At 41.5% G+C, this 14412-nt stretch overlaps 1 protein-coding gene across 1 annotated transcript in view; it reads left to right on the top strand.

Moving 5' to 3' along the window:
• Nucleotides 1-282: 282 nt before the first annotated feature.
• Nucleotides 283-14412, top strand: part of col8a2 (collagen, type VIII, alpha 2) — a 63871-nt gene continuing 49741 nt past the window's right edge. Inside the window, exon 1 of the mRNA XM_084738912.1 lies at nucleotides 283-1049. The gene's annotated coding sequence lies outside the window, so the exon portion shown is untranslated. The remainder of the gene's footprint in view (nucleotides 1050-14412) is intronic.

The raw sequence follows: 14412 nt of genomic DNA, 5'->3' as shown, positions 1-14412 counted from the left end.
TGGGAGACTTTATGATTAAAATATCTCCAGCTGGAGCTTCATCTGATGATTTGATGTTATGTGTTTGTGAGTGTGTTTGAGTAGCAAAAAGGATAAAGGGCAGAGTGATTTCTTGGAAGGTAAGTTTGGAGGCAGAACACAAGCAGGAGACGCCTCCGAATTCTCGTCTCTTTTTCATTGCCTTCCCTCCTCTTCATCCTACCCCACCCCTCTCTGCGCGGCTGCTACCCCACCCCATCCTGCTACACTCCCCTCCTTCCTCAGTGCAGCCAGCCACAGACACTTGCTTTTTGTATGAAGGGGTTTAACCCAATGAACAATCCTGTCTGTCTTTTCCCAAAATAAGCCAGTGGGAGAGGGATCGCCGAGTGAGCCAGGGAGATTGGAGCAGCGAGGTGCACAGCCCCTGGTTATAAGTCCTGGGAGTTGGGAGCTCAGCCTTGCTTGGACCCACCACCTCCATATACACTGCCTTTTGCTGCCTGCCTGACTGACTTGACTGACTGACTGACTGACTGAGTTTCACTCCCTCTCTCCCCCTCTCTGTCCTGCTCCTTCGCTCCTTCCCTCCTACTTTCCACCCTGGAGAGCGAGAGCGCACAGATTGGGAAGGTGCTCCTCAGACCTGCGTCTGGACAGACTGAAGACGGCACAGGGAGGATTTTTCACTCTCCTCTCACTTTCTGCCAAAAAGCACATGGATGGACTTTTTTGCGTTTTGCTGAAGGCAGAAAAATAAAAGTTAAACAGATACTTTGCTCCACCTGAAATTGAAAATATCAGATTTTTAAACTTTGGTTGTGTTTTTTCTTTGCACTGGACCAATTCAGGGTGCCAGCAGCTCTTTGCCCTGGAGGACATCTCTCCTCTTTTTTGGCTGCATGTTCACTGAATATCTGATGCATCCCATGGGAGACACGCGTGGCTGAAGCAAAGGAGGGAGGTAGAAGAGAGACCCACCTGACGCTCACACCTACTGCTGCCCTTACCCAGTGCACCCCCTCCCCTTTCCACCCCTACCTGCCCTTCAACGCTCTGAGGAGAGAAAGGTAAGCCCTACCTGACCTCTGTCAGCATCTTCCCGTCCTGTCATCTCTTTTCACTTTTATCACATGTGGCTGCAGTGGCTGAGGCCAAAAGAAACAGACGGGGAGAGCAGGAAAGGAAAGGAGAAAAAATAAAAATAAAAAACAGACGGTGCAATATCTTAGTCATGGGACCTGCATAATTCTCCTCAGGACTAAGCTAGTGCACAGAGTAATGGCTTGCAGATTAAAAAGAAGCAGTACACTTTGTTCACCAAAGATGATATTACAGTATTAAAGCTGTAGCTGTGCACTCTTTTGATCTGACCTGACTTTCTCTGTAGTTACAGGAGGAAATCTGTGTGTTTTTGAGTTTGAGATGGTATTGGTTATTGATTGGGCCTTGTGTATATGAATTTTCAGGTGTAGGGCTGGGACAGTGTTGATGCATCCATGCTCGCATACATCTGGAACTTTTGCTGATGATGTTGAGGTGGGCGTGGTGTGTATTTGGAGTGTGTATAGGGGTGGGGCAGTGTGGTACTGGGATATGTACAGTGGCTTTGGCTCAATAGCACATATTCTGATTATTGTCCTCCATGTGGATAGAGCTTGTGTTTGTGCAGGTACCATGTTCTGTTGGCATGTTTGATAGTTTTTGATTGATTTTAGACTTTATTAAAGTTATGGAATGTATCATGGTGAAGGAATACTGCAAACAGACACATGGTCCTATCATTTTTCCACTTTTCTCTTCTCCTCTCTTCATCCCCCTGTTGCTTCACTCTGTCCATCCACTGTGACGCCTCTGGCACACGGCGCTGCATTCCATTGTAACGACATCCCTCCATCGCAAAAGGAGAAAGAGGAGAAATAAGACTCTGAGTCCACAGGTATCCATCCAGAATGACAATCTAACAGAGGCAGAACAAAAATGAAAAGTGAAAAGAGCAAGAGGAATGCATGAGTGAAGCTTAGAAAACGTGCAAAAATAAAGAGAGGATTCCAACGTGCATGCTTTGCTGAGGAAGATGCATTTTTGTGATCACATGTGTTTCAGTGCAGCAACAGCAGAGGAAGGAGAGAGACACAGAGACAGAGAAGTATAGAGTGTGAGTAAGAGAAAGGGGGGAGAGAGTCTGGAAAAGACAGCGAGTTCTGAGATCCAAAAACATTTGGCAGCATCCCTCTATTTCACTGGCTTACGGCAAGAAAAGTCAACTGGATATGTACCTGTGTTGGTGCACGTGTAGCCACACATGCATGCTGCTCTGAGGTGACTGAATCTGTGAAAGTATCAAAAGCTCCTTTTACTCTGGACAAAAACCTTCCAACATCTGACTTTTGTCATCAGTGGAAAGGGTACAATCGGTATTCAGTACCAGGTCAGATGACTCTGCAGTTGTCACTGGCATTTATCGGCTCCAGTTCCGATTGGCAGTGATGCTCTCAAAAAAAAAAAACACTCCAGCAGACACGCTAATTTTTGGCCCTTTGGAAGTAATGAAAACTTGTCACCTTCGTCAGTAACTACTGCAGCTCTTTTGCTTCTTTTTCTACATGTGCTGCATGATTTGACTTGATTTGACCTGTTTGAAGGTGTGTATTTACTGATACACCCTCGTCTTGAGTAAAATGGCTGTAAAATGGGGGATAAACATTTTGTTTCCTATAAATTCTTCATAATAAAAGTCACCCGTTGTTTTGTTATGCTAAAGCTTTTATTGTGAAACTGCAAAATCAGGAAATGTTGGGTTTTCATCAGCACTAACTTAACGCAATCCTATTCAGCTCAAAGCTAACAAGAAACAGTAAAATAAAGCAGTAACCTGACAGTACAAAGAGTGACACAGGAGAGAAACTAAACCTTAAACCAAGAGATTCAGTTAGAAGCTACAGAAGTACTGAAACAAAAAACTGAAACAGAAATGCAAAATCATTCACTGTTTGCAATAGGAATAGGGCTGATGGGCCACATTTAAAAACCCTGCATATGTGCGCTAATTTTGGTGTAAAAACAGCAAAAGTCTGTTACACAATCTTCAAGGCTAAGTGGGTGAATGGATACACACTAAAGTGTGAACTCTCCCCACATGACACTGAGGTACAACAGGAGTTCTCGGGGCTGTGAAGCTGCTGGTGTGCAGCAGCGGTGTCTGCTTTGCTGTTCACAGTTGTATTTTCTCATAAAGTTCAGGGCCTCTCATATAGATTTACTGGTTTCCAGTCGGCCTTCAAACCCTCTCTTGGTTTCTATTAAAGTACCTATAGGTCAGGAGATTTATGCCCCCTCTCTTCTTTTACCGCCATCATGGGCCCTTTTTCTTGGCATGTGTTTCAGTGCTTGGCACAAGCTAGATGGCAACATTGTGTTGTAACCACGACAACCTCATGCCACTGACTTGGATTCTCTGTTCTCCAGTGGGCGGCAACTGGTCACTTGGTGGTTACAAGAGTGTTTGTGTGTGTGGTGCATTATTTAACCACAGCTAACAGCCTCAAACCAGCAGCCGCCCATTCAGGCCTTTTGATACAAAGTGGCGAAGCGTGACTGACCATACACAAACAACAGTCACGCTGCATGCACAGCGGCACACACAGCCTACTTTATGCCCTCTGCAATGCAAACACCTACATGGATTTAACACACACGTTTCGAGCAGATGAACACACTCAAGCTGTCTGTTGCCAAACCACCCGCTCATACAGTGCTGAGACTCTCACGCCCCACTGCAGTTACTTTATAGGCCAGAACGTGTTGACGTTGGGACTTTTTTAAGACTCTAAACTCGACATCAGCTCTTTCCTTTTTATTACAATCATTGAGGAGGTGAAGGAACAAGGTCTTTCTTTAAAGATCTGTAAGATTTTTGGTGAGATTTCAGTCTCATTAGAGCAGCGCAGCAGAGAAGGAGAGAGTGTTTGAACGGCTTAGGTGTAAAGCATTCTTACAATCTCAATCTCTTGTGCTTCATCCAAGAGACACAAATAGAGTGGATGCATACTGTCATACTTTCTGTAAGAAGTTAAAGTACTTTGATTGAAGTCATAGGAGTTGTTTCTGCCCTGACACCCACTCTTTTTGTCACCCCTCTTTGGCTTATAAAGTAGTCTACACTTTGTGGCCACAAGGGGGCAGAATACCAGGCAGTTTTCTGTCGCACAGACACTAACACATGGCATCTTGTAGAGAAGAGAAAATCTGTGGCTGTATATTGATAATTTTGAGTCTTTCTTACATCTCACAAAATGATACTGAAGGTAGTATTTTATTCCTCTTTTACTCTCCAGTCATCATGATTTAGACACACCTTCTCTGACTGTTTCAACACATTTCGAGTGAAATTCACCAAAGATCTCTGTCTTGTCTGTAGTCTTCTCTAAGAATACAAATCACTTTCAAAATGTATCACATGTGTGTGATATTTGTATCTTTGTACTCTCTAGTAGTCCTTTACTGCAGTGGTTCCCAACCTTTTTCATTTTCTATTATTGAGTAAACTATCCACCTCAGACTAAGTCACACATTTTATAGATATATATTAGATTCAATGCATAACAACAAAAGTACAGAACAACCACTAAACTGTAAACAGTTAATCCAAACACAATAACTGCAGGAAATTATCTTTTTCAGACAAAGTCAGTGTTTGGACATTATTCTATTAGCTCTTTGGTTGTTTTCACCATGTCCTTATCCTGTGAGATTCAAGTTTAAATCCTAAATAATAACCCATACTTTTCTTCACAGAAATGAATTTAATGATGAGTTATAGGCCTACTGTATATTTATAAAAAAAAAAAAAAACTTTTCTTACACTAATTAAAATCAAAAAGGCCTTGTGACCCCCTGTGAAGCGTTGGTGGCCTCTAGTGGGGGCCAGGACCCCCAAGTTGGGAACCAAAGCTTAAGTGTGTGTGTGTGTGTGTGTGTGTGTGTGTGTGTGTGTGTGTGTGTGTGTGTGTGTGTGTGCGCATTAGAGTGCACATGTGCTTCCACTGTATTACCCTGAGTCTTATCCTGTGCAAGCAGGAAATGAAGGAGAATGCCACTCATTCTCAAGGAAAAAGTAAACGCCCACTTATTCCTTTATTTCCCTGGAACCCAAACACCTTCAGAACACACACACACACACACACACACACACACACACACACACACACACACACACACACACACACATACACACACACACACACACACACACAAATGCACATACATTTTCCCCATCTGTACCTTTTGTTTCTTAGGTACTTTAGCATTTAGAGGAAAGAGTGTGAAAACAGGCCACCCCTGTAATCGCTATACCAACAAAGAGTGTGTTTTCTTAAAGTGCTCTTTTCAGCAGGATGACCATGTCTGCAATTACAGCCATAAACAAACACATGCACACACACACACACACACACACACACACACACACACACTGTATGTGCACACACTCTTCAGCACGTATTATAAGGCATGCTAACTGGTGCCACTGATATCCTGAATGAAGAATTGCGGTGGAGGGCGGTGGAAACAGAATACAGGCCCTGGTCTTAATCAGAGCCTGGACCATAACATCCAAGATTAATAGACTGGATTTGTTTTTCAGCTAAAAAAAGGGGGAAAAGAAAAGGACAGTAACATATTTTTGCGTGCAGATGCATGAAAATTTGCATCTTGTCTCCCTTTGCCTCCCTGTGCCTCCTGTGTTTATACTCTCTAAGCCTGTTTGCACATCGCCAGTAGTCATCTTGGCCTGGACACGCAGCTGATATATGTGGAAGTCAGTCAGCAATATGGCAGATAGTGAATGTGCGCAAACATACGGCCCTCCAGAGTGGATGGCGCAGCACGTTATTAATCAGGCCCTTGTTTTGAAGGACATTGTTTTGGCTCTCGGTTCTGTACACTGTAAAAAATCATACAGAAATTAAGTGGAATCAACTCATCTACTCTCACTAAGAAGTTGCAAGTTATATTTACTTAAATTAATTAATTAAACTAGTATTTATTTTCAGCACAGTTCGGAACTTATATTATGTTATGTTTGTCAGTGTGACTGAAGAGCTGTTGGTTCAACTTAATGTCTTAAGTTTATTGAAACTGTTTTCTGAAGTACAACTAAATTATTATCAAGTTTATTTGACTACAAAAGTTCATTTATTTTTTATCATTACAAAATTTCCTCAACTTATCTTTTCAAGCTCAGTCAACTTAAAGATTCAAGGCAGCCCTGACACTAACTTATTTTTTAAAGTTAAATCAACTAGTTTCTTTTCACAGTGTAGAAGGCAAGATTAAATATTCTGAGGAGCCAGAAAACTGCTACGTGTCTCTAATACAATTTAAGATTAGTCATGGTTGCTTATTTACAAAATAATAAAAAACACTGTGAACAATGATGGAGGTTAGTATTGAATTCAGTCCTTACCTGCCTACAGATTTAATAAATTCAGGGGGAGCAGTTTCACATTTGTGCCAGTGTTGGAAGTAGCTTCAACAGAAGCAGCTGTACCTCTAAATTCTTTACATGAAATGAAGAACTGACCTTTTAAAGTGAGAAAATGTAAAAGGAAGACTAAAGAGTTGTTTGAACTTACTATCTTAATCATATTGAACATGTTTTCTCAAGTACAACTGAATCAAATCAATTTTTATCAATTTTATTTGACAAAAAAAGTGTATTTATGTTGTAACATTACAAAATTACCTCAAAGCCCGCACACAAACAATTGATCGAATTTTACAGTGTATGTGCTCAGAAAAAAACAGAGGTGAGGACAAAAGGAGGAGGAGGAGGAAAACAAGAAACAGTAGAGAGTTTTCTATTATTCTAATCCTGTTTTATGCATATTCAAATTTTGGCAACTTAGCTTATTTATTTTTCCCTCTTTGTTACTCTCTAATTCATTTGTCTGTCTCCCTTGATCTGTGTTTATCCGTCTCCCACTTCTCTCATAACTGTGTCTGGACCGGGGGGAGTTTTTCCACTGGGCTGGCAGCAACAGGGGGACAGAGAAGGAGAGACAGGGAGAGAAAGCAGTGGGGAGGCTTGGCAGACGCCCCTTGTTATTTTTCCTCCGCCTCCCATTGACTCTGTCAGCAGTGGCTCAGTCTTAGCAGGGCCTCCGAGCTCCGAGGGGCCTTAACAACATGCCCTCCTCAGCTATCAGTGGGAACTTATCAGAGGAACACTTAGGAGACAGGAGGAAGTGGCTTTTCATCATTTCATTGCCACTTTTCCCCTCTTTCAAAGCCTCTGGAAACTCAAATCCACAATCGCCTTCTAACCATGTAATTTAGGGTCTTATGTACATAAGAGTAAGCATCTAAAAAGTATTAGAGATTAGTTTTAATCCAAATTCAAAATATTGGTATTTAAGGTTGTGTACACTTTCCTGTACTAGGTTTGAACTGGGTCTGCTTGTGCTCGGACAGAAATTATGCAATTTAGACATTTTTAGCCGCTTGTGGGCAGCAGAATGAGCTATAAATAGGACACTGACATCACCATTTCACTTTATAAAGTTGACCAATATTTGCTGATGGCAGTGAAGGTCCACCATTACTCTCCTTTTAGCTCTGTTTTGGTCGCCACCAACTCCTGAGGGAAAGTCCTGAGTTTTTAGTAGCTAAATGCTGCTCTGTGTGGGCAGGTACATAGTACAGTGTCTGTATCAGAAAACAGCCGCTTGCTGGGGCTGGAAAAGATAAAAGAGTGTGATTCAAAACGGTGAAATTGCAGACCGTAACATCAAAACATAGAGCTGAAAGATGCTAAACTGCACTGTAAAGCTGGACTTCATCATTGGGTGAAAATCTGTGGGTTTATCAGTACAAACAACCTCTTTCACATAATTCAGTGACAATGCAACTGTCACTTGGGGAGGCTGCTAAAATATGTTTTACTGTTGCCCACTTCTACAGCGGTCCACACACAGCAATAGCTACATGACTTAGTTTCCATTTGGGATTAATGAAGGATATGTCAAACAAAAACATTTGCCACACCTACACAATCTTGAGAAATGGTCTAAGCAGCAACATGTACTGTTTTTTAATAGTTATGTATGTGTTTTTTTTCTCCCAGATGTTACTGAGTGCTTAATGAGAAACTAAACCTTGATATCATATGGCATTTTTACTATTTAATGCAACATTTCCAGAGGCTTTAATGTTCCCCTTTCTTTTTGACTTTGTTCCAGTTGTCTTTCCCATCCTTTCCATATATATATTTATATTTTACTGGTGTAGACTACAAATCCTCTTGACTCAAACCCCAGCTTTTTACATGGCTCAAACTAAAACCCCTGTAGTAAAACAACCTTGTTCTCCAACATCAGAGCATTGCTTTTAGTCAGTGAGGCCTGAACAAGGAGCAAGTAACCAAGCCATGGGCAAAACACGTTATTGAGCAATGCTTCCTGGAGTCGAATCTATATTTTTCCAATGGTGTGCCGGAGCTTTTTGGGACGGCAGCTCGTGTTTTCAAAGAGAATCCAACAGGAACAAACAGGAATGAAAGCCTCAGTGCTCATCCAGAAACAGTGCTGTTCCTAGTTAATGGGATGTGACGTTTCGTATTCTGCCGCCGAGGCTTGAGTTCTCCCTGGTCCAATACAAGAGTTTCCCTATGTCTCCGGATGTGTATGACCTCCCCACTCACCAGACTTAGTTCTGGGGAAAAAAAGCTGAATACATACACTGTTGTTTGATGTTTGTTTGGTTGAGGTAACTATACAAATGAGCATATGGGCAGGTTTATTTGCCTTCGGTGTTTGATTTTGCTACCGCTCATTCATTGCCCCTCCGTTCACCGTCTGGCAGAAACTTTGTTTGGGGCTTCCAAATGCAGGACGTTTGGGCCAACTCTTAACAGGGGTCAACTCCTCAGTATAAAACTCACATTATCCCTCTTTTCATCTTGTAGCAGACGTACTTCCCAAGCCAACTGTTTATTTTTATTATTTCACTTCAGATGCAGGATGGCTATATCTCTCTCTGATGGGTCAATATTGAGTAAGGGATTGGAAACAGCTCTTCTGAGACCATTCTGAAAAGCTCCAGACTTTGTTATTGTTCAGTCTGAGCTTGATTTAGACGTGTGCGTAGGTGTTCGTAAAAAGAGAAAAGAGACTGGGGTTATTGTGGTGTTATGGTTCCCTCGGAGCAGGATAATAAAAAGCATTCTGTTTCACAGAGCCAGATTTTTTGGAATAGGAAATGGATGCTTACTAAGTGACACATGTATCGTACTGGATGTTCATACACACTGTTTTTTCCTGATCTTCAGTAGCAGGCAGCAACTTAATATATACTATCTATCAACAGATTTTGTTACAACAGTTACCTGATAGTTAAACTTGCAGCTGCTAAAGGTTTAACATTTTGACGGATACATTTATCCACTTTCAAGGTCTATCTAACGGCACTGCTAAATCTCACAACCAAACAAGAAATAGTTCAGCACGTGAATCACTGTAAAATCACAATGTGGCATTTTTAATCACAATGTGGTTGCATGATTTTTGTAAGCATTAAACAAAGCCAGACCAGATGTTTCTACTTGTCTCAAGTCTTTGCATTAATCTCCACTGTGCTATAGTAGCTTCATGTTTACCACACAAACATGAAGATGGTATCAATTTTCTCTCTAACACAAATTAAAACTAAATGAAAACAGAAACACCTCTCAAATTGATGGGGTATTAGCAAACGGTTACGTATTTACACATCCAGAACAACATTTGCATGTAAGTGCAGTATTCACTCTCCTTTTAGCTCTGTTTTGGTCTCCACCAACCCCTGATGGAAAGCCCAGGCAGATCTCATAATACAGTGTCTTAGTCCACAGTACAGTGCCTTCATGAAAACAGCTGCTCGCTGGAGCTGGAAAAGATACTGATGACAAGAGTGAGAGTGATCAAATAAAGAAGCGGGCCTTTAAAGGGCCAGTGTGTAAGACCTGTTGGTGGGATATGGCAGAAATGGAATATTACATTGACAATTATGTTTTTATTAGTGTACAATCACCTGAAAATAAGAATTGTTGTGTTTTTGTTACCTGAGAATGAGCCTAATATATCTCCAGAGGGTGTAGGTCCTTTTCCATGTCTGCCATGTTGCACCACCATGTTTCTGCAGTAGCCCAGAACAGACAAACCTGACACTGGCTCTAGATACAGCCCTTTCTGTTTTTTCATGAGTTTCATCACCAACATAACTTCTCAAACGAGCGTTATTCAGTTGGTTGCAATCTACAACCTCATCACTAGATGCCACCAAATCCTACACACTGGTCCTTTAAATCAGAAAATGAACTGAAAGCTGCTAAAATCCCCCATAGAACTGAGGGCACTGCAGAGTTGGGTGGGTTATGGGTAATTCTCTATGGGTTCATCACTTTTAACTATTTCTTTCACATGCTAAATGAGTAATCCTGGGATCCACTGTTAATATAAAAATATTGATTAGTGCTGTAATGTACGATAATGCAGTCACTATAATTTAATCCAATATGCTTTAAAAGAGCAAAGAACAGTAAGAATTTACTAGAGAAACAAAAAATAGATCAATAAAAATAGTTAAGTTAATAATAAAATAGTTTTGTGGGATCTGTTATTAATGTATTATTAATGTAAATGCTGTTGATATGAAATGAAAACACATAAAACAATGTTTCTGATGTCCTTTGATACACAAATCACTCTGCGGTCTTTCAATAGCAGGTGACTACAGGTGCCCACCACATGGCCACAAACATCTGTAAGCCCTCTTTTCCTTCCAGCCTTAAACAAACTGCCAAAGTTGCCAGTTTCTGCCCAAATAAACACCTAAAATTTAGCTTGGCTCACACTGTTCCTCAAAGAGATGGATTTAGGAGGACTTATCCCCCGACAGGAGACCACCCCAGGGCTTTTAAGTTGTTTCTTTTGATTTTTTTTCATGTCACACTGTATTATGCATCTCAAGAGCACAAATTACACCTCCAGTGGTTCACACAATCTTTTTGTACACTGATCATCGGCCCCATTCCCACATGAGGAGAACAAATCAAAAAAACGAATCAGACAGAACGCGCAAATTTAGCTGGAGCCATTTCAGAATCCCATGATTGCTCGATGCAGGGTGCCGGTTCTCTCAGACTCTGTTTAAATGGCCCTGGCTTTGAGACTTAATCCTTTCTGTACAGACTTTGAGCCCATTGAGCAACATGTGTTTCATAATACTCAATGCTCAGAGGCTTTATGCAGCAGTATAACACAACCAGTCCTTCAGGGCTTTTGTCCTAATCATTTCCTGTAATCAGCAGCAAAGTAGTGAAACGATAAAATGAAAAAGCGACTTTGTGCTCATTCCAGCTTGTTTGAGGTGAACAGTTTGTGAGCATTGCCTTACTGAGTGCATTCTGCATGGTGTGTTTGTGTGTGCATGGTCTTAACTGCAGTTCTCTTGTTTCTGTTTATCCCTACAATATATGTAATGCTTCCTGGAGTTAGACAGGAGAGGCAATGCAGGTTGGCAGCATTCCTAAGATCTTAAAGAAGCTGTTGATGATGAATTATTTTGTTTCATGGTCACAAGACAGTAAGGCTGATTGCTTTGACTAACAATTTAGGAGGCACACAAGATGAGTAGAGTTTCATGGAGAACATTTGAGATGCTGTACAGTGAAGCCTAAAATAAACAAACACAGGGCTAATTGGACGGCAGCCTCTCTGTTTCTCCATCACACATTTACTCAGTTTTGTCTGTCAACATGAACTAAAAGGGATAGTTCGGATTATTTGAAGTGGCGTTGTATGAGTTACTTATCAATAGTCAGTGTATTAGCTAGAGTAGATGGTGGTCAACATGCCCCAAGTTAGGAGAAGCAGAGAGGAGTACCAGCACAAACATTAAGCAGTGTACAATTCCAGTATACACAACATTTAGAATATTTTCACCACTTTACTTTTCTGCCAGACAGCCTTTTTTTGACAGTTTTATATGCCAAATATTGACCTCTCCAAAACCAACCAAACTCCAAAGTTAAAATCAGTCATTTTAACTCACTCACAGAACATGAGAATTGCTGGTCTGCCAATGTCTCCATCTGTTAGTTTGTTTGTGTTATTGTTATTGTGTAAAATTATTAAATTCACCTGTGGAGTTTGGTTGCTTGGGGAGAGCAATATTTGGCTTATACACTTACACTGATATTGATTTTTTTTTTTTTTTTTTTTTTTTTTTGTGAACCTTTTTTAAGTGGCTGAAATACCTTTTATTGACTCTGTCCACAGCAGTTCACTGCTTAGCTCCTGTGCTCTGCTTCTCTAAACTGGGGGTGTGTGTCGACTGCCATCGACTGCAACTAATACACTGACTATCAAGTACTTCATGCAGCTCAACTTCAAAGAATCCAAACTATCCCTTCAAGTGTGTACTAAAAGTAAGCATGCAAGCGAGGGCGGAAAGATTGTTTTAAATAAAAACTCCCCAGTCAGTCATCACAGGACTGCAAAACATAGTTGTGACACAAAGTATATTTCTGCAGATCAAGTGCAATATTCCACTCATACTAATTCACCCATATGGGTGCAATGTTGTCACACTTTTCCATGTGTGAGAACAAGATTAGAGAGATTAGAGAGCTCCTGCTGGCTGTAGGAACACAGCTGTAGTTGCATAAAGCAACACAGAAGTCAACTGTCTTATTAAAAACTGAGGAAGGTCAAAGATTTACATGGTCTAAGTTAAAACCTGGATGTTCCTTAGATGATAGACTGCAGAATAAGCTGACGGGAATAAAACATCTACCTGATGCTAACCATGCAAGTCTGCAATGGTTTGGACAGCCAGTGCTACAGAAGTACATCCACTTCTGGGAGGATGTTCTTTGGCCAAGCAACAAAATACTTAATTAGGGAGGGCTTTGAATCAATTACCAGTCACTTTCATGTGGTTTGCAGATGGCTGCGTACTCTCTCTCCTCACTTTTCCTACTCTTTCCTCTGTGAGCCGCCAGCAAAAAAGCCCTGTTGTGTTGCCTCATTGCTAATTTGAACCAGAGAAGTGGTCATTTCCTAACAGTGGGCCCCGGTCTGCTCTGCAAACCGAACCGACAACCAGCCCGATGGAGCCTGAGCTGGACTGCTCCCAAAGCTGGGCAGAAACCACACAAACCCAAGTCTTCCTGACATGTGGTGAAAGTGTGATAGGGATATGGGAAACATCAGGAGGGGTTAGGAAAGAGGGATGGCGATGGATCCATTTGGATGGGAAAGAAAGATCGAAGTGGGACATGATGAAAATGGGGATAGGAGAAAGTGGAAGGGGCGGTATTTGCGGGAAGCAGGCAAGGAGAGGTGAAAGCAGAGGAAAGATTTGAAGGTAGAAGAAGCAGAAAAGAGAAAATAAGCTTGGTCTGAGGAGCACTCAGTTTGTAGCAACCATGTGGCGTCTTTGATCTGGCCGAGGATTTGAACCAGTGTCAACAGAAACATGCAGGGGCCGTCTGTTTGCTCCCAGACACAGATCATTCCTCCATGAATTACTCTGCTTCAGTTCGCCGCAACCTCTTTACTACTCCAATGTTTGTTTACCCTGTCGGGAACACCCGGCCCATTCCTCAAGTTGAGCAACAAGCCCAGTAATACCCCAGAACTCCTGTAATCAGCTAAACTTTCTATGCCGTTAATCTCCAGAGGGAAGCAGAAATCTGGGTAGTTTTGAAGATTTAAAAGATATATTTGAGTCCAACAGTACTGCCTTTATATTCAGTAGTTTATTCAGTAACAGAGTCATTTCTCATTTAGTCCTATAATACAGGATCCATTCATTCTCTTCCAGTCACTGTCTTCAATCATAGGGACGAGGCGTGCCTCTGTATCCCTAGTAGTCTGGAAGGAAGCGGGAGGGCTAACAAGGAGGCGAAGGAGGAAGACGAGGATGCAGACATGTCCGCCAGATCGTTACAGTGAGAGGATGTGTGCTGAATGCTGTAGTGTCCCTGCCATATGACAGCCTGCTGATTCAAACCTCATGTTGGGAGCAAAGAGACAGCGAAAAGACAGTTGAGTTTGAGGCTTGTTCATGGTTAGACTGTAAAAAATGTCCACCTAAAATAGGACTTCAGTAGGATCAAGTAATGTAAATTTCATTGACATTACATAGCCTAGTGCCAAATCGTAGCAGAGGTTATCTGAGGTATTCAACACTCATTTGTGTCAATTCCAGGCATAGCTGCTGATTTCAGAAAAAAAAAAAACTAAAATAAACCCACCATACACTATGTGCCCAGCACCAAATAGCACATAGACAAAGTTAGCAACTAGCTAGTGAAAGAGGTGGAGTATTTAGCAGCTAAAGAGATTTTCAGTGGAGACCAAAACAGGACTAATATAAAGGTTGAGTGAA

The sequence above is a fragment of the Lutjanus erythropterus genome, chromosome 16 (assembly GCF_056507025.1).
Source record: "Lutjanus erythropterus isolate fLutEry1 chromosome 16, fLutEry1.hap2, whole genome shotgun sequence".
In the NCBI taxonomy this organism is placed as follows: Eukaryota; Metazoa; Chordata; class Actinopteri; order Lutjaniformes; family Lutjanidae; genus Lutjanus; species Lutjanus erythropterus.
The sequence above is the reverse complement of the archived record's forward strand: the minus strand, read 5'-3'. Positions and strand labels throughout refer to the sequence as shown.